This window comes from Pseudophryne corroboree, chromosome 7, assembly GCF_028390025.1.
Source record: "Pseudophryne corroboree isolate aPseCor3 chromosome 7, aPseCor3.hap2, whole genome shotgun sequence".
Taxonomy (NCBI): domain Eukaryota; kingdom Metazoa; phylum Chordata; class Amphibia; order Anura; family Myobatrachidae; genus Pseudophryne; species Pseudophryne corroboree.
In genome coordinates this window covers 459,619,700-459,647,004 of record NC_086450.1, presented here as the reverse complement: position 1 = coordinate 459,647,004, position 27,305 = coordinate 459,619,700, and the positions used below count along the sequence as shown (strand labels likewise).

Here is a 27,305-nt window from a genome sequence, read left to right as displayed (position 1 = left end):
CGTGCTGGAATTTGCCAGATGTAATACACGCACAATATTGGTGGCAGAGGAGAGAGTAACCCTAAACTACACACACATGGCAAAGCCTGTAAATATAATTTGGATAATAATAAATAACCCTTTAATTTGGACAGAGTTATATAACAATATGCAGCACAGGAGAGCGTACCCCTACACAACACAGGGATTGAATATTAATAACCACTTTATTTGGAGTAAATAATACACAGCACAGGACAAAAACACTGGACTTATATGGCAGTACCACTGGACATATAACGCAGTATCACTGAAATTATACAGCAGTACCCCTAGACTTATACGGCAGTACCCCTGAACATATACAGCTGCACCACTGTGATGGACTTATACGGCAGTACCCCAAGACATATACAGCAGTACCCCAAGACTTATACAGCAGCACAGGGACACCACCACTGGACTGATGCAGCACAACACACCACCACTGCAATGGACTGGACTTATACAGCAGCACTGGACATATGGCAGCAGAGGACATCACCACTGTGACTGGACTGATGCAGCACAAGGCACTACCACTGTACTGATGCAGGACAACAGCACCACGGCACTGGATTTATACAGCTATTCTGTGGACATATGCAGCAGAGGACATCACCACTGTGACTGGACTGAGCAGCACAAGACAGCTCTGGAATCGCTACCCCACTTTCCCTGCCACACAGACACTGAGGACGGAGACACGTCCTCTCGCTACACTCTCCAATTCTGGAGTGAAAATGGCGGTGACGCAAGGCTCCTTATATGGAATCCAAAACCCGCGAGAATTTGACAATGGGATGATGACGTTTTGCCTCGTTCTGGTTTACGAGTCTGACGGGAAGTCCCGAGCCGGGCTCGGATCAGGGCTCAGAACGTGAAGTTTTGGGGGGGTTCAGTTCTCAGGGAACCGAACCGCTCATCCCTAATTAAAAACTGCATTAACCCACTGTGGTGTAAACTAATATGAAATTTGTTATTTTCACTTCAGATTCTCATATGCCTATATTGAATGATACTACAGTATATGTAAAATAACTATACTATATTACATCATTAATACTTACAGATTTTAAATAAATATATATCTACAAGAAATAAAAAGTACTATAAAGTACAGATTTACTCTAAAAAGGTGAGAAATAGCATGAATTGTCTCACTAGCATGATCTGCAGATCTAATAAGTAATCAACAGACATAACACATTACTGTAGCTTACACAATTATTGCTAAAAAGTACAATATAGCAAAAACGTAAATCCTGTAATATAATAGAACGTAGTATCATTGAGGTGTCTGAAAAAGCATAAATTCTGGAGATATGTAGATATAAGCAGGTTTATATGAATAGTACTGGAAATGCTTCTATATGTAGCAAAGTTAGTGCATGTCATTTTTGCTTTATAGGAGGAAAAATAATAATAAACTAAATGTAACCATGATTCCCCACTTTGTCTTTGTCAGACTGACAGGAGTAATCTATTAGTGGTTCACTGTACTTACACAGATGAGAAATGTGGTGTCTAAATGAAAATAAAAAAGACACATGTTGATTGACAGAAGTTTGTTTTTTTCAACCTCAGGAATTTCATTGTTATTCATTTAAAACGTTGTGGTGTGCTAGACAAGTCCAAAGTCAGTTCCTGTAATTACTGTTCATCTCCTGCATATCTGTGGTCCCAGGATGTGGGGACAGAGCAACCTGTAGTCATGGAAACAAATCATCAGAATGATCAGAGTATTTCAAATGAGAAGCATCTAACCTTATGTAATACAGTGACCTGTCCATCTGTCTGTCTGTGTATGAGGACAGGTCTGCCTGTGACATGTCAGTGTTGTGCTGTAAATAGGATCAGACACACAAGCAGGACAGGTAGATGGAGGGAAGAGCAGGGTCCCCCTTCAGCACTGACTAGTGATAGGAGGCTCCTGTAAAGCTGCTGCAGGGAGATTGTGGTTTCAAACACCAGACATGAAATAAAGGTTATACAATATATCACATCTGTCTGTTATTGTAAGTGTGACTAATACAGGTCTTAATGAAAATAAACTTTGGTACTAGTAACATCTACTTTTCATATGTAGAACTATCAGATATTACATAATAACTGTCTCTGTGGGATATTGGCATTTTTTTTAAGAAGTAAAACTGTATGAAGAATCTCAGTCCCATAATCTGAAAATTACTTTCATTGAATATCATAGGAGAATATGTATATATTGTTGAGTATAATAAATATGTACAGTAGTATATGCTATTATATATATATATATATATATATATATATATATATAATGATATGAAATTTAGGAAAAGGAACAGGAAAATTACTGTCTCAGATAAAAATTTATATGGTGACAGAATAGTTGTAAATAAAATGTTTTGCTTAACATTAACAGAATAACCAATGAGAGAAATGATAATGTAAGAACAATATGACACAAAATGTTCTTCAATACCAGAACCATCACAGCTATATATCAGAGACTCTGCATTGTATATTATAATGTAGTAGATGGATCAGCACTCACCTGTAGATTGCCATAAGAAAAGGACACAGGAAAGGAAAGACTCATATTTATACAGTGTGGATCCATTATCAATGTGTAATTAATTCAGCTGACACTACTGTGTATGTGGGTAAGACAGTTACTGGATTGCATCACCCATACATGTTGCCTTTGGGGTTTGATAACAAAGTTTTAAAGATAAATAAGCAAAACTTTTTTATCTCAACTTCTCAACATTAATTTACAGGTTAGTTTTGTTATACAGTAACTTTGTGATACTAATTGTAGTCAAAATACTGCAAAATATTTACATACTGTAAATCAAACCATACTTTATTTAGTCATACATTTTCTGTGCTTATATTATTTTGTTTGTTTTTAAATATTTCTGATAGCATCAAGTATAAGATATAAGGACGGAAGTAATGGTGTCCAAGATCTGCAGCCGTGCGGGATGCTCGGACATTTTTCTAAAGGGGAAATCATGCACAAGAAATGGTTTAGCTTTGTACATGATTGCCCATTTAAAAAAACGTCCGAGTTCGGCCGGCATCCCGCATTCGTGCGCCATTACATCTGGCCCATAGATTCCTATTGTATGTATGTTGAAATACTACTCATCTGTGTCAGAATATATTTTAGATTAAGGGTTACATATTTAAGTGGTGTCCACTGTGGTTTTTCTTCATAGATTTATTACAGATAATGGCTGGAGTTTTGGGGAAGAGTCGCTGGCAGTGCCAGAATAAGGTCCACATAGGCCTGGAGCTGAAAACTGATCAGCACAACAGAGAAGTTCTCCTTGTGTGGACAGGGGTGTGTAGTACATTACTACACTACCTACCCCCATAAAATCTCTTCACTATATGACACTACATCTCTGCGCTGTATCACTCCTAGACTACATCTCTGCACTGTATCACTCCTAGACTACATCTCTGCACTGTATCACTCCTAGACTACATATCTGCACTGTATCACTCCCAGACTACATCTCTGCACTGTATCACTCCCAGACTAGATCTCTGCACTGTATCACTCCTAGACTACATCTCTGCACTGTATTACTCCTAGACTACATATCTGCACTGTATCACTCCCAGACTACATCTCTGCACTGTATCACTCCCAGACTACATCTCTGCACTGTATCACTCCTAGACTACATCTCTGCACTGTATCACTCCCAGACTACATCTCTGCACTGTATCACTCCTAGACTACATCTCCACACTGTATTACTCCTAGACTATATCTCTGCACTGTATCACTCCTAGACTACATCTCTGCACTGTATCACTCCTAGACTACATCTCTGTCATATATCACTCCTAGACTACATATCTGCACTGTATCACTCCTAGACTACATATTTACACTGTATCACTCCTAGACTACATTTCTGCACAGTATCACTCCTAGACTACATCTCTACACTGTATCACTCCTAGACTACATCTCTGCACTGTATCACTCATAGAATACATCTCTGCACTGTATAACTTCTAGACTACATCTCAGCACTGTATAACTCCTAGACTACATCTCAGCACTGTATCACTCCTAGACTACATCTCTGCACTGTATAACTCCTAGACTACATCTCTGCACTGTATCACTCCTAGACTACATCTTTACACTGTATCACTCCTAGACTACATTTCTGCACAGTATCACTCCTAGACTACATATCTGCACTGTATCACTCCTAGACTACATCTCTGCACTGTATCACTCCTAGACTATATCTCTGCGATGTATCACTCCTAGACTACATCTCTGCACTGTATCACTCCTAGACTACATCTTTGCACTGTATCACTCCCAGACTACATCTCTGCACTGTATGACTCCTAGACTACATCTCAACACTGTAACACTCCTAGACTACATCTCTGCACTGTATCACTCCTAGACTACATCTCTGCACTGTATCACTCCTAGACTACATCTATGCACTATATCACTCCTAGACTACATCTCTGCACTTTATCACTCCTAGGCATGTATTCAATTGCTGTCAGATCCTTTCTGACAGAAAGAACCCGACAGCTCTCTATTCAATGATGGGCCAAACCCAAAAGGTTTGGCCCGTTCACAACAGTGTCAATCCAACTTTATTTTAAAGTTGGATTTACATTTTTGGGGACGGGGCTAAAACCTGTGGGATTTGGCCCTGCTTCCGACAACACATGTGGATCAGTGGCTGAAGTCGCCGATCTGCGTGTATTCCGACAGTCTTCCGACAAGTCGGATTTTTCGACTTCTCAGAAGATACGGCTCAACATTGAATAGGTCGGAACCCTTCCAACCTCAATCAGTCAAAAAATGCCGTCTTTCAGACAAGATAGCAGTTTCCGGCTCTTATTGAATATACCCCACAGACTACAGCTCTGCATTGTCTTGAGGAAGTCTCCGTTGCTAGGAGACGAAACGCGAAGACGCCCCTTTCTACAAGTTCTCCATTGGACACTCGTTATCTGGCAGACAGGCTCCTTACCATCTCGGCTCCCGACACCCCGTCCGGTGTACACACTGCAGCCAAGTCACCTCTGGGAACCGCAGCTCCGCTGTGAGGTAAAAAGTTATTTCAGCTATTTACGGCATCTTGTCATTTGGAAACTGCTGCGGCTATGGATATGAACGGATCTCCGCAGTGAGACCACTATAACACTAACCATCAGCGGATGTGCTTTTCCATACTGCTACCATCAGCTGAATAAATTACGTCCCTTGTTGGGAAGTTCCTATTACAACACCATCCTATGGTCACTTGACTGCTTTTTCTAACGGAGGTTAGAGCATTTCAGCAAGTTTGCTTTCCAATTATCACTGAGGCATCAACCAAAAATCCTTATATCTACCTCGTGCATTTACACACAGGATCCAGTGATAAACTCCAGGGACCAGCACGGGGGTAATTATTATTGTTTGTTTTTGCCTCTAATAATTCTTTATTAGCTATTGCGGAGCCTTCTGTGGACAGTCCATATGATTTCACACTGGGACGCCAGTGATAGAATCAATTGACATTCTTTGTTAGAGAGCTATTCTCTCAAGATAACCATTTCTGCACTTTAGATATATTGTATACTGTTTTATCAGCACGTTTACAATTATAGATACTGTGTTTCTGCTTACACGTTAGAGGTAGTAACCTCTGAATTTTTAAACTGACAATCTTTTATGTATTGTTTGTTTTATGTGTCTATGTGGTACTTAATTGTTTGATAAAATATTTTCTTTTCAAAGGGTCAAGCCTCATTGAGTCAATCATTCTCCTTGCTAGACTGCATTTAATTAATTAATCAATTAATTTTTAGTAATTTTGGGAGCGCAGAGCATTTCTTTTGTTTGTGTTTCATATTGTTTTTCAGCCTAGCCAGCTGTTTTGCTCAGCAGCCGTAATATCACCATTTCTGTATTGATCACCAGTTGGTAAATTTATTATTAATCATTATTTATAGCACCAGATTTATACAGTTTGAGATTTATCTCCAGCTGTATTTATATACAAATTTTTGGGGACGGGGCTAAGACCTGTAGGATTTGGCCCCGCTTCCGACAACACATGAGGATCAGTGGCTGAAGTCGCCGATCTGCGTGTATTCCGACAGTCTTTCGACAAGTCGGATTTCTCGACTTCTCAGAAGATACGGCCCAACATTGAATAGGTCGGAACCCTTCCAACCTCAATCAGTCAGAAACTGCCAACCTTTCAGACAAGATAGCAGTTTCCGGCTCTTATTGAATATACCCCATAGACTACAGCTCTGCATTGTCTTACTCCTAGACTACATCTCTGCACTGTATCACTCCTAGACTACGTCTCTGCACTGTATCACTCCCAGACTACGTCCCTGCACTGTATCACTCATAGACTACTTCTCTGCACTGTATCACTCCCAGACTACATCACTGCACTGTATCACTCCCAGACTACATCTTTGCACTGTATCACTACTAGACTACATCTCTGCACTGTATCACTCCTAGACTACATCTCTGCACTGTATCACTCCTAGACTACATCTCTGCACTATATCACTCCTAGACTACATCTTTGCATTATATCACTCCTAGACTACATCTCTGCACTATATCACTCCCAGACTACATCTTTGCACTGTATCACTACTAGACTACATCTCTGCACTGTATCACTCCTAGACAACATCTTTGCATGTATCACTCCTAGACTACATCTTTGCATTGTATCACTCCTAGACTACATCTCTGCACTGTATCACTCCTAGACTACATCTCTGCACTGTATCACTCCTTGACTACAGCTCTGCACTGTATGACTCCTCAGGGCCTAAACTAGGATTTTGCAGCACCCGGGGCAAGACACTCATTTGGGGCATGCCCCTCCCCCAAATAAAATAAAATAATCAATATGTATATATTTATAAAAAATGATATGATAATAATAATAATAATAATAATAATAATAAAAATAAATGAAAAAATATGAATAAAGAAACATAAGAAATGAATACATAAAATAAAATAAAAAATAAGGAAAATAAATATTAATGGTTAAAAAGATTCAAACTACACCAAGCAGTTTTGCAACTTTATTCTCATTATACTGTACAGTAGTACCATTAGATGGGAGGGAGGGGTGTGGCAGAGATGGGAGAGAGGATAGATGGGAGAGAGGGATGAGCAAGAGATTGGAAAGAGGGGTAAGGGAGAGATGGGAGAGAGAGAGAGGGGTAAGGGAGAGATGGGAGAGAGATAGAGGGGTGGCAAATTATCCCGCTGTCCCAATGTGCACTGAAAATAGTGCTGTCTTTTTAAATTGATCGTCATCCTTAAGGAGAGACTGTTTATAATCTACACAGTGTTAGTTGGATAATGTAAAAATGAAATTTGAGCACTATATTTTATACATGTGGAAGATTCATGGCACCTGTAAAAAATAATGGTAGTTAGTAAAAATATTTTTATAACATTAAACAGTGTTTTTGGTGGAGGTGTTATCCGTTGTAATAGCCAATAGATGTTACAGTCAGCTGTGAAGTTAGACCCTATCTTTCTCTACCTTCTGGAGTTCTTGAAAGAACATGTCTGCCCCTACAACTAGACCAAGCAAAGTCCCAGGCAAGTGTCCACAGCGAGGACCTCACCCCATCCAGCTTCAGTGCAGCTACACTGATTACCGTGGCTCCGGCTTTACAATGCTGGGATCAGGTGTGCAGAGTCAATCAGGTAAAGCCACTGTATACTGCACAGTATTATATGATCCAGGCAGATCATGGTGTGTTTACGATGATGGAGAGCAATAAAGAAACCTCCGAGTGGCCAGAGTGATCTGAGAATCCTCGGATGATGGAATTACCTAGCATGCTGGAGGAAGAGGATGAGCAGGGTCTGCGATGTGCTAAGATAGAATGCCTTGCCGTTCCGGCAGCATTGGTGGTGGAGGTCAGACAGAACCTGCGCTCTTCTCAGTTGGGTAAACTTGCTGTACTGAGAGGGAGAGAAGGAAGGGTGCAAATCCAGGGTGTAGGTTCAAAGTAAGACCGAAGGAGCTGTGCATAGTTCACAGTGCCCCCTCCTGCTGGCGCCTAAGGCACACGACCCCCTTGCCCTCCCCCCTATTTATGGCCATGCAATCCTACACTACATCTCCACACTGTATCACTCCTAGACCACATCTCTGTACTATATCACTCCTAGACTACATCTCCGCACTGTATCACTCCTAGACTACATCTCCGCACTGTATCACTCCTAGACTACATCTCCATACAGTATCACTCCTAGACTACATCTCTGCACTGTATCACTCCTAGACTACATCTCTGCACTCCATCACTCCTAGACTTCATCTCAGCAATGTGTCTCTCCTACACTACATCCTCGCACTGTATCACTCCTACACTACATCTCCGCATTGTGGACCTCATTCAGCACGGATCACAAAACTTGCTAAAAAGCATTCACTGCAATCAAATAGTTGCCACCCAGAAATACAGAAAAAACCCTTATGCAGAAATTGTGATAGCATCACAGGTGCGCAATGTGATCGCATGACCATATGCATATATTGGAATATCGAAGAGTTTTCCATCTGTGCCAGGCAAGGTAATCCACAATTCTGCATATGCAAGAGGCTGGAAGTGGTCATAGCTGTTGTCAGTGACTCACCCGAAAGATGCCTTGCCCCGGGTGTAGTATGGTATGACGGCGGCCGGGCTCCTGGCGACCAGCATACCGGCGCCGGAATCCCGACTACCAGCATACCGACAGCTGGGCAACCACAAATGAGCCCCTTGCGGGCACGGTGGTGCGCTACGCCCACCACACTAGCTATTCTCCCTCCAGGGACCCACAAGAGGTAGAAAAGCTGTCGGTATGCCGGCGGTTGGGATTCCGGCGTGGTATGCTGGTCGTCGGGAGCCCGGCCGCCGGCAAACTGAAGACAACCCCTTGCCACGCATGCATTTTTTCAAACACAACTACAAACTGACATGTTTCCTCTCCTAAATACTGGTTTCCTGTCAATCAGAATGCGATTGCACGGAGGCACAATGCGTTCACATAAATAATTGTGAAACGTGGGTGCGCGTGTGCAATGTTAATGCTGCGCATGCACAGTCATTCAATAATCGTCCGGACTACATTTTCTCAATGTAGTGATTCAAGCTGAATATTGTCCGATATCCCTGTACTACTGTACATCACTATGCTACTTCCTCATACTGTATTCCTGCACTATATCTACCACCTCATAGTACCTCACCACACTACATCACTATGTAACCTCCCCGCACTATATCACTGCACTACATCCCTGCACTACTGTACATCACTATGCTACTTCCCCATACTGTATGCCTGCACTATATCTACCACCTCATAGTACCTCACCACACTACATCACTATGTAACCTCCCTGCACTATATCACTGCACTATATCCCTGCACTACTGTACATCACTATGCTACTTCCCCATACTGTATGCCCTCACTATGGGGGTAATTCAGACCTGATCGCTCGCTAGCATTTTTGCAGCACTGCGATCAGGTCAGAACTGCGCATGCGTATGCACCGCAATGTGCAGGCGCGTTGCACGGGTACAAAGCTGATCGCTACTCAGCGATGGGTTTGTGCGAAGAATCCATTTGCACGGCCGTTTGCAAGGAGATTGACAGGAAGAGGGCATTTGTGGGTGGCAACTGACCGTTTTCTTGGAGTGGATGGAAAAACACAAGCGTGTAGAAGCGTTTTCAGGGAGGGTTCCTGACATCAATTCCGGCCCCGAACAGGCTGATGTGATCGCAGTGGCTGAGTAAGTCCTGAACTATACAGAGACTGCACAAGATCTTTTTGTACATCTCTGCTACACATGCGATCGCACACTTGCAAAGTGAAAATACACTCCCCTATGGGTGGCGACTATCTGTTTGCAGCAGTGCAAAAAAAAAACCCTGCGAGCAATCTGTTCTGAACAAGGCCCTATATCTACCACCTCATACTACCTCACAACACAACATCACTATGTAACCTTCCTGCACTATATCACTGCACTACATCCCTGCACTACTGTACATCACTATGCTACTTCCCCATACTGTATGCCTGCACTATATCTACCACCTCATAGAAACATAGAAACATAGAATTTGTCGGCAGATAAGAACCACTTGGCCCATCTAGTCTGCCCCTTTTTTTTTTTTATATATTATTTTTTTTTTATCACTAACCTTATTTGTTCCTTATTTCTTCGTAAGGATATCCTTATGTCTATCCCATGCATGTTTAAATTGCTCTACTGTCTTAGCCTCTACCACCTCTGATGGGAGGCTATTCCACTTGTCCACTACCCTTTCTGTGAAATAATTTTTCCGCAAATTTCCCCTGAACCTCCCCCCCTCCAGTCTCAGTGCATGTCCTCGTGTCCTATTGCTTCTCTTCATTTGGAGAATGTTTCCCTCCTGGACTTTGTTAAAACCCTTCATATATTTGAAAGTTTCTATCATGTCCCCCCTTTCTCTTCTCTGCTCCAAACTATACATATTGAGATTTCATAGTACCTCACCACACTACATCACTTTGCAACTTCCCCACACTATATCACTGCACTACATCCCTGCACTACTGTACATTACTATGCTACTTCCCCATACTGTATACACGCACTATATCTACCACCTCATACTACCTCACCACACTACATCACTATGTAACCTCCCTGCACTATATCACTGCACTACATCCCTGCACTACTGTACATCACTATGCTACTTCCCCATACTGTATGCCTGCACTATATCTACCACCTCATAGTACCTCACCACACTACATCACTATGTAACCTCCCTGCACTATATCACTGCACTACATCCCTGCACTACTGTACATCCCTATGCTACTTCCCCATACTGTATGCCTGCACTATATCTACTACCTCATAGTACCTCACCACACTACATCACTATGTAACCTCCCCGCACTATATCACTGCACTACATCCCTGCACTACTGTACATCACTATGCTACTTCCCCATACTGTATGCACGCACTATATCTACCACATCATAGTACCTCACCACACTACATCACTATGTAACCTCCCTGCACTATATCACTGCACTACATCCCTGCACTACTGTACATCACTATGCTACTTCCCCATACTGTATGCCTGCACTATATCTACCACCTCATAGTACCTCACCACACTACATCACTATGTAACCTCCCTGCACTATTATCACTGCACTACATCCCTGCACTACTGTACAACACTATGTTACTTACTCATACTGTATGCCCGCACTATATCTACCACCTCATAGTACCTCAACACACTACATCACTATGTAACCTCCCCGCACTATGGCCCTCATTCCGAGTTGTTCGCTCGGTATTTTTCATCGCATCACAGTGAAAATCCGCTTAGTACGCATGCGCAATGTTCGCACTGCGACTGCGCCAAGTAACTTTGCTATGAAGATAGGATTTTTACTCACGGCTTTTCCATCGCTCCGGCGATCGTAATGTGATTGACAGGAAATGGGTGTTACTGGGCGGAAACACTGCGTTTTATGGGCGTGTGGATGAAAACGCTACCGTTTCCGGGGAAAACGCAGGAGTGGCCGGAGAAACGGTGGGAGTGCCTGGGCGAACGCTGGGTGTGTTTATGACGTCAAACAGGAACGACAAGCACTGAACTGATCGCAGATGCCGAGTAAGGTTGAAGCTACTCTGAAACTGCTAAGTAGTTTGTAATTGCAATATTGCGAATACATCGGTCGCAATTTTAGGATGCTAAGATACACTCCCAGTAGGCGTAGGCTTAGCGTGTGTAACTCTGCTAAAATCGCCTTGCGACCGATCAACTCGGAATGAGGGCCTATATCACTGCACTACATCCCTGCACTACTGTACATCACTATGCTACTTCCCCATACTGTATGCCTGCACTATATCTACCACCTCATAGTTCCTCACCACACTACATCACTATGTAACCTCCCCGCACTATATCACTGCACTACATCCCTGCACTACTGTACATCACTATGCTACTTCCCCATACTGTATGCCTGCACTATATATACCACCTCATAGTACCTCACCACACTACATCACTATGTAACCTCCCTGCACTATATCACTGCACTACATCCCTGCACTACTGTACATCACTATGCTACTTCCTCATACTGTATGCCTGCACTATATCTACCACCTCATAGTACCTCACCACACTACATTACTATGTAACTTCCCTGCACTATATCACTGCACTACATCCCTGCACTACTGTACATCACTATGCTACTTCCCCATACTGTATGCCTGCACTATATCTACCACCTCATAGTACCTCAACACACTACATCACTATGTAACCTCCCTGCACTATATCACTGCACTACATCCCTGCACTACTGTACATCACTATGCTACTTCCCCATACTGTATGCCTGCACTATATCTACCACCTCATAGTACCTCACCACACTACATCACTATGTAACCTCCCTGCACTATTATCACTGCACTACATCCCTGCACTACTGTACATCACTATGCTACTTCCCCATACTGTATGCCTGCACTATATCTACCACCTCATAGTACCTCACCACACTACATCACTATGTAACCTCCCTGCACTATTATCACTGCACTACATCCCTGCACTACTGTACATCACTATGCTACTTCCTCATACTGTATGCCCGCACTATATCTACCACCTCATAGTACCTCAACACACTACATCACTATGTAACCTCCCCGCACTATATCACTGCACTACATCCCTGCACTACTGTACATCACTATGCTACTTCCCCATACTGTATGCCTGCACTATATCTACCACCTCATAGTACCTCACCACACTACATCACTATGTAACCTCCCCGCACTATATCACTGCACTACATCCCTGTACTACTGTACATCACTATGCTACTTCCCCATACTGTATGCCTGCACTATATCTACCACCTCATAGTACCTCACCACACTACATCACTATGTAACCTCCCTGCACTATATCACTGCACTACATCCCTGCACTACTGTACATCACTATGCTACTTCCCCATACTGTATGCCTGCACTATATCTACCACCTCATAGTACCTCACCACACTACATCACTATGTAACCTCCCTGCACTATATCACTGCACTACATCCCTGCACTACTGTACATCACTATGCTACTTCCTCATACTGTATACCTGCACTATATATACCACCTCATAGTACCTCACCACACTACATCACTATGTAACCTCCCCGCACTATATCACTGCACTACATCCCTGCACTACTGTACATCACTATGCTACTTCCCATACTGTATGCCTGCACTATATCTACCACCTCATAGTACCTCACCACACTACATCACTATGTAACCTCCCCGCACTATATCACTGCACTACATCCCTGCACTACTGTACATCACTATGCTACTTCCCCATACTGTATGCCTGCACTATATCTACCACCTCATAGTACCTCACCACACTACATCACTATGTAACCTCCCCGCACTATGGCCCTCATTCCGAGTCGGTCGCTCGTTATTTTTCATCGCATCGCAATGAAAATCCGCTTAGTACGCATGCGCAATGTTCGCACTGCGACTGCGCCAAGTAATTTTGCTATGAAGAAAGGATTTTTACTCACGGCTTTTTCTTCGCTCCGGCGATCGTAGTGTGATTGACAGGAAATGGGTGTTACTGGGCGGAAACACGGCGTTTTATGGGCGTGTGAATGAAAACGCTACCGTTTCCGGAAAAAACGCAGGAGTGGCTGGAGAAACGGGGGAGTGTCTGGGCGAACACTGGGTGTGTTTATGACGTCAAACCAGGAACGACAAGCACTGAACTGATCGCACAGGCAGAGTAAGGTTGAAGTTACTCAGAAACTGCTAAGTAGTTTGTAATCGCAATATTGCGAATACATCGGTCGCAATTTTAAGAAGCTAAGACACACTCCCAGTAGGCGTAGGCTTAGCGTGTGTAACTCTGCTAAATTCGCCTTGCGACCGATCAACTCGGAATGAGGGCCTATATCACTGCACTACATCCCTGCACTACTGTACATCACTATGCTACTTCCTCATACTGTATGCCTGCACTATATCTACCACCTCATAGTACCTCACCACACTACATCACTATGTAACCTCCCTGCACTATATCACTGCACTACATCCCTGCACTACTGTACATCACTATGCTACTTCCCCATACTGTATGCCTGCACTATACCACCTCATAGTACCTCACCACACTACATCACTATGTAACCTCCCCGCACTATATCACTGCACTACATCCCTGCACTACTGTACATCACTATGCTACTTCCTCATACTGTATGCACGCACTATATCTACTACCTCATAGTACCTCACCACACTACATCACTATGTAACCTCCCCGCACTATATCACTGCACTACATCCCTGCACTACTGTACATCACTATGCTACTTCCCCATACTGTATGCCTGCACTATACCACCTCATAGTACCTCACCACACTACATCACTATGTAACCTCCCCGCACTATATCACTGCACTATATCCCTGCACTACTGTACAGCACTATGCTACTTCCTCATACTGTATGCCTGCACTATATCTACCACCTCATACTGGTTGTATCCGGATGATAGACAGTGGCTAGTTAGACAGTCAATACACAGACACCATATGTTAGACATACATTAGGTTGACAGGGTCAAAAGGTCGACAGGATCAAAAGGTCAACATGAAAAAAGGTAGAAAGTACAAAATGTTGACAGGGTCAAAAAGTAGACAGGGTTAAAAGGTCGACATGAAAATGGTCGACATGAAAAAGATAGACACAGTTTAAAAAAATGTTTACATGTTTTTGGACTTTTTTTATACCTTCTCTATCCATGTCGGCATAGAGTTGGTTATAAACCATTTTGCGAGCGCAGCGAGATACCAACTTGAAGCCTGGCTAGCAAAGTGAGCCTGTGAGGGGAAGCCTTTTTACAATTTGGGGTCTCAGATTACCAAAATAGCCACACAAACCATAAAAATGCAAAAAAAAATGTTGTCTACCTTTTTTATGTAAACCATTTTCATATCGACCTTTTGACCCCATCGACCTTTTGACCCCGTCGACACATTGACTGTCTAACATGTGGGGGTAAATTTACTAAGATGGGAGTTCTATTTAAGATGGGATGTTGCCCATAGCAACCAATCAGATTCCAGGTATCATCTTCTAGAAGGTGCTAGATAAATGAGAAGTAGAATCTGATATGGGCAACATCTCGTCTTAAATAGAACTCCCATCTTAGTAGATTTTCCCCCGTGGTGTCTATCTATTGACTGTCTAACTAGACACTGTCTACCTGTTATACCACACCCAAACTACCTGACCACACTACATCACTATGCAACCTCCCCACACTATGGGGGTCATTCCGAATTGATCGCTCACTAGCAGTTTTTAGGAGCCGTGCAAACGCATTGCCGCCGCCCACTGGGGAGTGCATTTTCGCTTTGCAGAAGTGCGAACACTTGTGCAGCAGAGCACCCGCAAAATCTTTTTGTGCAAAACAAGACCAGCCCTGTAATTACTCTTCGTGTGCATTGATTCTAACAGCGGTGGGACGTCATTTGACGTCACACACCGCCCAGCGTTTTCCCAGCCAAGTCTGTGTATTCCCCGACACGCCTGCGTTTTTCGAATCACTCCCTAAAAACGGTCGGTTGACACCCAGAAATGCCCACTTCATGTCAATCTTCTTGCGTTGTGTCGTGCGACTGAAAGCTTCACTAGAACCTGTGCAAAACCACAAAGGACTTTGTATCCGTTCATCGCGCGTGCGCATTGCGGTGCATACGCATGCACAGATTAGCTGTTTTTTTCACTGATAGCTGCGCTGCGAACAACGGCAGCTAGCGATCATCTCGGAATGACCCACATATCACTGCACTACATCCCTGCACTATATCACTTTGCTACCTCCCCACATTACATCCCAGCACTATACCTCCCCAAACTATCTCTCAAGACTATATCACTCAGGGCTGTAAGTAGCCATGGGCCAGCGGTGCCTGGCACACAGCACAACAATAGTCCCCCCATATCCCATGGGTCAATCGGTATACAATGGCCACAGATGGTATTACTCAACAAACTAAGAGGTTATGGCCAATAGTCATATCTGATAGGGAATTACCAGCTCTGTTAAATACTCGTTTACTTCCTAGTCACACACGGGACAAGAGTATAGCTGATAGGGTGGTTACATTGGATGTTTTTCCATTAACTAAACAACAGCAAACCCATTTCTTGAGACCTACAGGTAAATTAGGCTGTTATCTTTGTTTGGGCTTTTCTACGTGTAACACACTATTAACAGGCTCTACTTTCATTCACCCGCATACTGGCAGGAATACACAATACAACATAGAGTAACTTGCACTACAACACATGTAATCTATATGCTGAAGTGTCCCTGTGGTTTAGGGTATATAGGGGGTAATTCCAAGTTGATCGCAGCAACAAATTTGTCAGCAGTTGGGCAAAACCATGTGCACTGCAGGTGTAGCAGATATAACATGTGCAGAGAGAGTTAGATTTGGGTGGGGGGTGTTCAAACTGAAATCTAAATTGCAGTGTAAAAATAAAGCAGCCAGTATTACTATTTACCCTGCACAGAAACAAAATAACCCACCCAAATCTAACTCTCTCTGCACATGTTATATCTGCCCCCTTGTAGTGCACATGGTTTTACCCAACTGCTAACACATTTGATGCTGTGATCAACTCGGAATTATCCCCATAGGCAAGACACAATGGCATTCGAGAAGGGCACCAGCAAACAGTCGGTAGCCCGACATTGTCTTTTGGCAAGACATAATATAGCCAGCTTGCGTGCCATAATAATAGACCATGGGCCTGCATCCCACAGGGGAGGTGATCGCAATAAAATCCTCCTACAAAGGGAAAGTAGGTGGATTTATACGTTAAACACGGTATCACCACGGGGCCTTAATGAAAACTTAGGTCTTCAGTGTTTTATATAAAACCATTAGTCCCTATTTTGTTCCATAATTAAGATTTGTCATTAATCACAATCTGGGAATTCTCTATTCATATGCTACTCAATTTATTATTATGGCTGCTATCAAGTATATAGTCTAGCTAGACTAGTATGATTTTTGCTAATTGGAAGTATGCTATAAATATACAGTTTATAAATGTTTTTTATCGTGTGACTGTTATCCTCATGGTAGTGACTTGTTTATTATTACTACAGTATAGTTGGTGAACGTTTATACTATGTATAACTTTGTCAGTACTAAGTATCACCTATTCGTTTTAGTGTCACCTAGCAACAACTTGCTGACATACAGTATATTTCCGGCGTCTCTGTTCCAGTGATCCAGGACGTGGTGGGAGCAGCGGCACGGGACAGGTGAGTTCAATCTGTGTAATGTATGTCTGTTACAGGGGTATACATTATGTTTGTTTGACATGCACTTTTGTGGAATGCATATCCCCGACGACGGGGCTAGTCCCCAAAATGGTGTAGGACCGAATAAAATAATATTTTTTTCACTGTATCAGACTGTGGAGTGCCGCTGACTCTTCGCTACGTATAACAGATCACACCAGTGGTTTATAGAGGGCACCGCAGCAAGTATCCTACAGTACCCACGTGTGAGTGCCGGGCTTCACTGCTCTCTCTCTCTCTGTATATATATATATATATATATACAGTATATATACACACACACACACACACACACACATACATATATATATATATAGTCTAACAGATAAGGACGGCACTCAGAGATTGCTACGAAACATTGATCATAAAACATTGATGCTTTATGCATTTTTTGTTTCTGAAGTTCTGAGTGCCATTATTGGTGCTGCTACTGCCAGGGCCGGCAACAGAAATCTTGGGGGCCTCATACAATGATATCTCTGGGGGCCCCCTACACCCTCAACTGCCCCCCTCAATATGTATTACATATATAAATATTAGTGATGTGCACCAGATATTTTTCGGGTTTTGTGTTTTGGTTTTGAATTCGGTTCCGCGGCCGTGTTTTGGATTCGGACGCATTTTGGCAAAAACCTCCGTGAAATTTTTTTGTCGGATTCGGGTGTGTTTTGGATTCGGGTGTATTTTTACAAAAAACCCTCAAATACAGCATAAATCATATAATTTGGGGGTCATTTTGATCCCATAGTATTATTAACCTCAATAACCATAGTTTCCACTCATTTCCAGTCTATTCTGAACACCTCACACCTCACAATATTATTTTTAGTCCTAAAATTTGCACCGAGGTCGCTGTGTGACTAAGCTAAGCGACCCAAGTGGCCGACACAAACACCTGGCCCATCTAGGAGTGGCACTGCAGTGTCAGACAGGATGGCACTTCCAAAAAATAGTCCCCAAACAGCACATGATGTAAAGAAAAATGAAAGAAAAAAGGGGTGCAAGATGGAATTGTCCTTGGGCCCTCCAACCCACCCTTATGTTGTATAAACAGGACATGCACACTTTAACAAACCCATCATTACAGCCACAGGGTTTGCCACACGACTGTGACTGAAATGACTGGTTGGTTTGGGCCCCCACCAAAAAAGAAGCATTCAATCTCTCCTTGCACAAACTGGCTCTACAGAGGCAAGATGTCCACCTCCTCCTCATAATCCAATTCCTCACCCTTTTCACTGTGTACATCCCCCTCCTCACAGATTATTAATTTGTCCCCACTGAAATCCAACATCTCATGTCCCTGTGTACTTTCTAAAGGCAATTGCTGGTGAATGTTTCCATGGAGGAATTGATTATAATTCATTTTGATGAACATCATCTTCTCCACATTTTCTGGAAGTAACCTCATACGCCGATTGCTGACAAGGTGAGTGGCTGCACTAAACACTCTTTCGGAGTGCACACTGGAAGGGGGGCAACTTAGGTAAAATAAAGCCAGTTTCTGCAAGGGCCTCCAAATTGCCTCTTTTTCCTGCCAGTATACATACAGACTATCTGACGTGCCTACTTGGATGCGGTCACTCATATAATCCTCCACCATTCTTTCAATGGTGACTGAATCATATGCAGTGACAGTAGACGCCATGGCAGTAATCGTTGGCAGGTCCTTCTGTCCAGACCAGATGTCAGCACTCACTCCAGACTGCCCTACATCAAAGCCAGCGGGTGGGCTCGGAATTCTTAGCCTTTTCCTCGCAGCCCCAGTTGCGGGAGAATGTGAAGGAGGAGCTGTTGACGGGTCACGTTCTGCTTGACTTGACAATTTTCTCACCAGCAGGTCTTTGAACCTCTGCAGACTTGTGTCTGCCGGAAAGAGAGATACAACGTACGTTTTAAATCCAGGATCGAGCACGGTGGCCAAATTGTAGTGCTCTGATTTCAACAGATTGACCACCCGTGAATCCTGGTTAACTGAAATAAGGGCTCCATCCACAAGTCCCACATGCCTAGAGGAATCGCTCTGTTTTAGCTCCTCCTTCTATCTCTCCATCTTTTTCTGCAAAAGCCTGATGAGGGGAATGACCTGACTCAGGCTGGCAGTGTCGGAACTGACTTCACGTGTGGCAAGTTCAAAGGGTTGCAGAACCTTGCACAACGTTAAAATCATTCTCCACTGCGCTTGAGTCAGGTGCATTCCCCCTCCTTTGACTATATCGTAGGTAGCTGTATAGGCTTGAATGACCTTTTGCTGCTCCTCCATCCTCTGAAGCATATAGAGGGTTGAATTCCACCTCGTTACCACCTCTTGCTACAGATGATGGCAGGGCAGGTTCAGGAGTGTTTGCTGGTGCTGCAGTCTTCGGCACGCGGTGGCTGAATGCCGAAAGTGGCCTGCAAATTCTTCAGGCCACCGACAGCATCTCTTGCACGCCCCTGTCGTTTTTTACGTAATTCTGCACCACCAAATTCAATGTATGTGCAAAACATGGGACGTGCTGGAATTTGTCCACATGTAATTGCCGCACAATATTGGTTGCGTTGTCCGATGTCACAAATCCCCAGAAGAGTCCAATTGGGGTAAGCCATTCTGCGATGATGTTCCTCAATTTCCGTAAGAGGTTGTCAGCTGTGTGCCTCTCCTGGAAAGCGGTGATACAAAGCGTAGCCTGCCTAGGGACGAGTTGGCGTTTGCAATATGCTGCTACTTGTGCCGCCGCTGCTGTTCTTGCTGCGGGAGGCAATATATCTATCCAGTGGGCTGTCACAGTCATATAGTCCTGAGTCTGCCCTGCTCCACTTGTCCACATGTTACTGGTTAAGTGGACATTAGGTACAACTGCATTTTTTAGGACACTGGTGACTCTTTTTCTGACGTCTGTGTACATTTTCGGTATTGCATGCCTAGAGAAATAGAACCTAGATGGTATTTGGTACCGGGAACACAGTACCTCAATCAATTCTCTAGTTCCCTGTGAATTAACGGTGGATACCAGAAATACATTTCTCACCACCCAGGCTGCCAAGGCCTGAGTTATCCGCTTTGCAGCAGGATGACTGCTGCAATATTTCATCTTCCTCGCAAAGGACTGTTGGACTGTCAATTGCTTACTGGAGGTATTACAAGTGGTCTTCCGACTTCCCCTCTGGGATGACGATCGACTCCCAGCAGCAACAACAGCAGCGCCAACAGCAGTAGGCGTTACACTCAAGGATGCATCTTAGGAATCCCAGGCAGGAGAGGACTCGTCAGACTTGCCAGTGACATGGCTTGCAGGACTATTGGCTTTCCTGTGTAAGGAGGAAATTGACACTGAGAGAGTTGGTGGTGTGCTTTGCAGTAGCTTGGTTACAAGAGGAAGGGATTTAGTTGTCAGAGGACTGCATCCGCTGTCACCTAAAGTATTTGAACTTGTCAATGACTTCTGATAAATGCGCTCCAGGTGATATATAAGGGAGGATGTTCCTAGGTGATTAACGTCTTTACCCCTACTTATTACAGCTTGACAAAGGCGACACACGGCTTGACACCTGTTGTCCGCATTTGTGTTAAAATAATTCCACACCGAAGAGGTGAATTTTTTTTGTAATTTGACCAGGCATGTCAATGGCCATATTCATCCCATGGACAACAGGTGTCTCCCCGGGTGCCTGACTTAAACAAAGCACCTCACCATCAGACTCCTCCTTGTTAATTTCCTCCTCAGCGCCAGCAACACCCATATCCTCATCCTGGTGTACTTCAACAGTGACATCTTCAATTTGACTATCAGGAACTGGACTGCGGGTGCTCCTTCCAGCACTTGCAGGGGGCGTGCAAATGGTGGAAGGCGCCACCTCTTACCGTCCAGTGTTGGGAAGGTCAGTCATCGCAACCGACACAATTGGACTCTCCTTGGGGATTTGTGATTTATAAGAACCCACAGTTCTTTGCTGTGCTTTTGCCAGCTTAAGTCTTTTCATTTTTCTAGCGAGAGGATGAGTGCTTCCATCCTCATGTGAAGCTGAACCAATAGCCATGTACATAGGACAGGGCCTCAGCCATTCCTTGCCACTCCGTGTTGTAAATGGCATATTGGCAAGTTTACACTTCTCATCAGACGCTTTTAATTTTGATTTTTGGGTCATTTTACTGAACTTTAGTTTTTTGGGTTTTACATGCTCTCTACTATGACATTGAGCATCGGCCTTGGCAGACGATGTTGATGGCATTTCATCGACTCGGCCATGACTAGTGGCAGCAGCTTCAGCATGAGGTGGAAGTGAATCTTGATCTTTACCTATTTTACCCTCCACATTTTTGTTCTCCATTTTTAATGTGTGGAATTATATGCCAGTAATATATCAATAGCAATGACCTACAACTATATATACTGTGCACAACTTAAATGCACCACAGGTATGGATGGATAGTATACTTGACGACATAGAGGTAGGTAGAGCAGTGGCCTACTGTACCATACTGCAATATATTATATACTGGTGGTCAGAAAAATGATGCACTGTTCTACTACTATATATATACTTCGCACAACTTAAATGCACTATAGGTATGGATGGATAGTATACTTGACGACAGAGAGGTAGGTAGAGCAGTGGCCTACTGTACCGTACTGCTGTATATTATATACTGGTGGTCAGCAAAATTATGCACTGTACTCCTACTATATATACTACAATGCAGCACAGATATGGAGCGTTTTTCAGGCAGAAAACTTATAATACTGGTGGTCACTGGTCACTTGTCAGCAAAACTCTGCTCTGTACTCCTCCTATATAATACTGGTGGTCCCCAGTCCCCACAATAAAGCAGTGTGAGCACAGATATTTGCAGCACACTGAGCACCGATATGGAGCGTTTTTCAGGCAGAGAATGTAGATATTTGCAGCACACTGAGCACAGATATTTGCAACACACTGAGCACAGATATTTGCAGCACACTGAGCACAGATATTTGCAGCACACTGAACATAGAAACTGAGACGACGCCAGCCACGTCCTCTCACGATCATCTCCAATGCACGAGTGAAAAATGGCGGCGATGCGCGGCTTCTTATATAGAATACAAATCTCGCGAGAATCCTTCCGCAGGATGATGACGTTCGGGCGCGCTCGGGTTAACCAAGCAAGGCGGGAGGATCCGAGTCTGCTCGGAACCGTGCAAAAAAGGGTGAAGTTCGGGTTGGTTTGGATCCCGAGGAACCAAACCCGCTCATCACTAGTAGCAACCTATACTTGTAACAAGATAATATTCCCATACTCCATCATTATATAACACTAATCACTTATAGTAGAAAAGAAAGTGACAGTGACTGCATCCCACTTTTTGCAATTTTGCATTACTTATCACCATGGTCCCTTGGGTGTACACATTAATTTGACTGGGAATGTATCTCACTGTTCACTATTTCTACTGTGTTAGCTTATTAGCATTCAGTTACCTCACAATAGTATTTGATAGTCCTAAATTGAATACATTTAGATTAAATAGTTAAATGTTGAAGAGTGTTACTTTAATGTTAGTTGTTATGTGTGTCATTTGTTCAAGGCTACAACTCTTGCTGCCATGGCATCGTGATATTTACTTCTGGTTTTAGGTTCTTATTTATATCACAGGATGGTGTCAATTCCACCAGTAAGATGTTTTGAAACTATGAACATTATTTTGTTTTTATGTTAAATATTCAATTCTGGGTAATGGGAATGTTTTAATTATTGGTCCTTTTTAATGAAAAGATTTAGATAACATTTTAAGAAAAGTTATTTTTCAAGCTGAATGCTATTTTTATTCAAATAATAATAATAATAATAATAATAATAATAATGAAGATAATAATAATAATAATAATAATATATATAAAAAGAAAATACAAATTTCCGATACTCATTATAGGTTGATAAATCAATTAATTGTTCTATTATTACTTGAAACAGATATATTCACGAGAGGATTAGTTAGATTATTTGGGGACTTATTTTGCTTATGTTGATGAAGTAGCAGGTCTTAGCGGAAAATCCTCTAGTTTTTGTCCGATTTCCAGTGTTTGGGAGCAAATGGTCAATTATTATTTGCTCTCATCCATTACCAGATTTTCATTTAAAAAAGCCAGATGTGGCAGATAATCTGCCAGATAATTGTATAGTGCAGTGGTTCCCAAACTGTCTAGAATCGCCGCACCTTAGAGTATCAGTATTTGTTTCACGCCACCTCTAGGATAAAAGTTTATTATTGATACAATTGGAATTTAAAAAAAAATCCCTACATGTCATCCTTTGGATCAGTTCTGTGGTGGTGCACAGCTCTGCTTCTGTTTGTCCACATGTGTTATGATTGGCAGCCACTAGTACTGCTTTTGCCTATCACTTTGACCATAAATAATTTGATTTGGTCCATGACCACCAACCAAAGACACTCCTGCAAGAGCCTCTCGGCACCGCAGGGTGCACGGCACACAGTTTGAGAACCCCTTATATAGTGTATGCCCACCTTCAATGATACTGAAGATTTAAAATGATGTTACTCAGTTGTGTTCTTACAGCCACACACACACATAGTATTATGCAAGTTTGTTCTATAAAACCAAACTCAGCCTTCAATGAATGTTTGTGTTGGACTGATAAATAGATAAATAGAAATAAAAAGTAAATAGATTGTGATTCACATGAAAATATTAGGTGGGAAGAATTCAATCTATGGACAAGATGACAAAGGATTGTCAGTAATGAAGGTAACAGACAGTATTTCCTCAAGGCCCCTTTTGCCCGCATTGGCACAAGTGTCCTGTTGACTAATCATGTACTGTAGATAAGAGTGTAACAATAAGTCTGGCACAGGCAATCAGATAATGTACATCTGTTTATTATGTGTTTACAATAGGATGCAGGAAGGTCAGTAAGAAGTATTGATTTGAAACTATCACAAAGCCTCAAATACATTACACTGTATCTAAAGCCCAGTACCCACGGGCCGATATAGGAGAGATGTGTGCTGAGCGAAGCGCTCAGCACACATCTCTCCTGCCGCTAAGCACAGCGCGCTCTGTGCTGAGCTTGCGGGGGGAGACGGGGGGGGGGCGCTCACTTCACCCAGCGGCTGAAGTGAGCGACCCGCTAGATTGGCCTGCATGCAGCGGCGATAGCGATGTGCGGGGCCGCGCATCGCTATCGCCGAGGGGGCTACACACGGAGCGATTATCACGATATTCTAAGCAATCTAGTCAGATTGCTTAGAATATCGCTCCGTGAGTACCCCCCTTAACTCTCAAATATTAGAATGTTATTGTATGTTTTGAGTTCTGTACATTATATGATATTTCTTTGAGCGTTATATTAAAATCAGATTACAAAAATTGTAGTACTAATGTGTTAGACCCCGTGATTGTTCCCTGCTCTTATAAGAATTATTTTGGTCCTGATAAACTTTTCCTGCTCTCTCTGATGTGCTGGGGGTATCTGAGTATCAATAAGAATGCTGATTTATTGGTAAAGCACCTATAGGTGAAGCTAGTGGTGCTCTTTCAGATACTTTATCACATGTGAGAATACTGGCCCTCATTCCGAGTTGTTCGCTCGCTAGACGCTTTTCGCAGCAGTGCACATGCTAAGCCGCCGCCTACTGGGAGTGAATCTTAGCTTTGCAGATTAGCGATCGAAAGATTCACAAAATAGTGAATAGAATAGCGATCAGAAATTTCTTTGCAGTTTCCGAGTAGCTCGACACTTACTCTGCCACTGCGATCAGTTCAGTCAGTTCGTTCCTGGTTTGACGTCACAAACACACCCAGCGTTCGACCAGACACTCCCCCGTTTCTCCAGCTACTCCCGCATTTTTCCCAGAAACGGCAGCGTTTTTTCACACACTCCCATAAAACGTCCAGTTTCCGCCCAGAAACACCCACTTCCTGTCAATCACACTCCGATCATCAGAACGAAGACATTTCTTCGTTAAGCCGTGAGTAAAATACCAAACTTCTTAGCAAAATTACTTGGCACAGGCGCGGTGCGAACATTGCACATGCGCAGTTTGCGGAAAATCGCTGCGATGCGAAGAAAAATAACGAGCGAACAACTCGGAATGAGGGCCACTGTTCATGAGATATAATGGTATTATTAAAAATAAATTGTACTTTTTCAAAGAAACAGCCTAACATGGCCAGACAAATGACTTAACTGTGAATTATCTTATTTCAATCAGTAACGAACTTACAACAGATAAGACCTTTGTTATGAGCACCAAGAAAACTCCAAAAGAAGGAACATTTTATGGTACCCATTTAGGAGATGAGGTGCTTAGCTACAGCCTCCTTTGGCTGGGATCTCTGACTGATTATTGGAATTGACCTTAAGTTTTGCGTAGCATATGTACCATTGAGAAAGTAAAGGTGAAACTAGCATAAAGACATGCTCCAACCCACCCTTTGTACTGCATGCAGTGACCACTGGCCAGGCTGTGGGGAAGAGGGGATTCTGGGCAACTGGAAACCCCATGCTTTTGCATATGACGTGCAAGTGAGTATAAAATGAGAATTTTTGAGAACGGTTTTATGAAAATCATGTGTGTTTTTTATTATTATTATTATTATTATTATTATTATTATTATTATTATTATTTGGGCCAAAATATTGCAGGAATGGTGCATTTATTTCCAATAAAATTTTAGCCTTACAGAAAGAAATTGGAAACATTATTATAGTTGCAAAAACAAAGAGAGCTGCACAAGAACTTAAACACTCAGCCTGGGTAAATGCCTGAATGATGCATTCATGTAATGTAATGATTTATCGTATTACATAAAATATACATTACCGGGGTAATGTTACCACACCGCATTGTAAGTCGCATTATCCCATTTGACCTGCAAAAAATCACATGGGAAGATGCCACTAAACAATTTAACAAATGATGAATAGAGGGTACACACTCTATGATTGAGGGTACACACTCTATGATCGAGGGTACACACTCTATGATTGAGGGTACCCACTCTATGATTGAGGGTGCACACTCTATGATTGAGGGTGCACACTCTATGATTGAGGGTGCACACTCTATGATTGAGGGTACATACTCTATGATTGAGGGTACACACTCTATGATTGAGGGTACACACTCTATGATTGAGGGTACACACTCTATGATTGAGGGTACACACTCTATGATTGAGGGTACACACTCTTTGATGCAGATCACATGATTGGCAGAAATTTTTGTATCGTCTGTACCCAGCTTTAGCTTGTTATGATTGGCTGTCACAGGAAACTATTCAGTGACAACTGTATAGAATAAGTATAGGAATATATTGTTGTTATTGTGGAATATTGAGCAATATATTGTCTTCTGATATGATTGGTTAAAACATGCCTTCACACGCTGTAGGTGAAACAATGTAAACTGCAAGGAAATTTGTGAGTCTCACTTCAGAATTTACAGTATATGCTTATCTGATTGCCAGTTTGTGTTAAGAAATATAAATCTTCAACATGTATAAATTAAAAGAAAGCACAGATTTAATTAAAAATGTTTATAAATAGCACGAGTTGTCTCATTATGTATATATAACATGATCTGCATATCTAATAAATAATATAGAATAAGTCAACAAACAAAATCCATTAGCTTACAAATTTGTATACAAAAAATAAAATGTAACAGAGGTTTGAACCCTGTAATATAATAAATTTTAGTATCACTGAGGTTTCTGAAATAGCATAAAATGTGGAGATATGTAGATATAAGCAGGTTTATAAGAATAGTATAGGAAAATCAAAAAGTTGA

At 42.5% G+C, this 27,305-nt stretch overlaps 1 long non-coding RNA gene across 1 annotated transcript in view; it reads left to right on the top strand.

Annotated features, from left to right (window-relative positions):
• The window catches only part of LOC134943862 (uncharacterized), an 82,052-nt gene extending 55,027 nt beyond the window's left edge, over positions 1-27,025 (top strand). The window contains exons 2-3 of the long non-coding RNA XR_010181794.1: positions 17,398-17,490; positions 25,725-27,025. This is a non-coding gene — a long non-coding RNA (uncharacterized LOC134943862). The remainder of the gene's footprint in view (positions 1-17,397; positions 17,491-25,724) is intronic.
• The last annotated feature ends 280 nt before the right edge of the window (positions 27,026-27,305 follow it).